Genomic DNA, 1,409 nt, shown 5'->3' with positions numbered 1-1,409 from the left:
ACATTTACCAAAAACTTATTATTTTCGTAGGGGTTAAACACATGGATTTGAGAAAATTTCAAAAAATACGACAATATTGTTTTAATACATAGTTGCATCCTGCACAAACATATGATGATGTTCAAAGAGGTTTGGAGCCTTTGTTGTCTCCGTTTTTCAAGAAAGTAGTGATTTTATAGTGATTATTCCTTCGATTTATGATGTATTCTGTAGTTTTACTAAATTAAATGATAAAAAGGTTATAACGATTCTCATGTACCTTGAAAAAGAGCTTAAAATACACTAATTCAATTGTAGAATATGTTTAGAAATTTTAAAACAACCATAAAGATTATAAGCTTCAGTATATAAAGTATTTACCAAAAACTCAATATTTTCGTAGGGGTTTTAACACATAAATTTTGAGAAAAAAATTCAAAAAATACGACAATATTGTTTTAGTGCATAGTTGCATCATGCACTAATATATGATGATGTTCAAAGATGTTTGGAACCTTTGTTGTCTCCATTTGTTTAGAGAATAGCGATTTTATAATGGTTAATTCATCAAATTAAGGCGTATTATGTTGACAAAAAAAAGGCGTATTATGAAGTTTTACTAAATTAATTGATAAAAAAGTTATAACGATTCCCATATACAATGAAAAAGAGCTTAGAATACATTAATACAAATTTAGAATGTGGTTCAAACTTTTAAAACAACACTAAAGATTATATGCTTCAGTATATAAAACATTTACCAAAAACTCAATATTTTCGTAGGGGTTAACACATGGATTTTGAGAAAATTTAAAAAAATATGACAATAATTTTTTAATGCATAGTTGCATCCTGCACAAACATATGATGATGTTCAAAGAGTTTTGGAGCCTTTGTTGACTCTGTTTTTCAAGAAAATAGTGACTTTACTGTGGTTATTTCATCGATTTATGATGTATTATGAAGTTTTACTAAGTTAATTGATAAAAAAAGTTATAACGATTCATATATACCCTGAAAAAAGAGCTGAGAATGCATTAATACAATTGTAGAATGTGGTTCGGAATTTTAAAACAACACTAAAGATTATATGCTTCAGTATATAAAACATTTACCAAAAACTCAATATTTTCGTCGACCGTAACACATAGATTTTGAGAAAATTTTTAAAAATACGACAATATTGTTTTAATTCATAGTTGCATCCTGTACTGATATATGATAATGGTCAAAAAGAGTTGGAACATTTTTTGTCTCCATTTCTTTAGAAAATAGTGATTTTGTAGTGGTTAGTCCACTAATTTAGGGAGTATATGAAGTTTTACTAAATTAATTTATAAAAACAATTGAACGATGCACATTTACCATGAAAGATAGTTAAGCATACATTAATACAAATGTATAATATGGTTAGAAATTTTAAAACAACA

This window comes from Brassica oleracea, chromosome C1 (assembly GCF_000695525.1).
Source record: "Brassica oleracea var. oleracea cultivar TO1000 chromosome C1, BOL, whole genome shotgun sequence".
NCBI lineage: Eukaryota > Viridiplantae > Streptophyta > Magnoliopsida > Brassicales > Brassicaceae > Brassica > Brassica oleracea.
The sequence above is the reverse complement of the archived record's forward strand: the minus strand, read 5'-3'. Positions refer to the sequence as shown.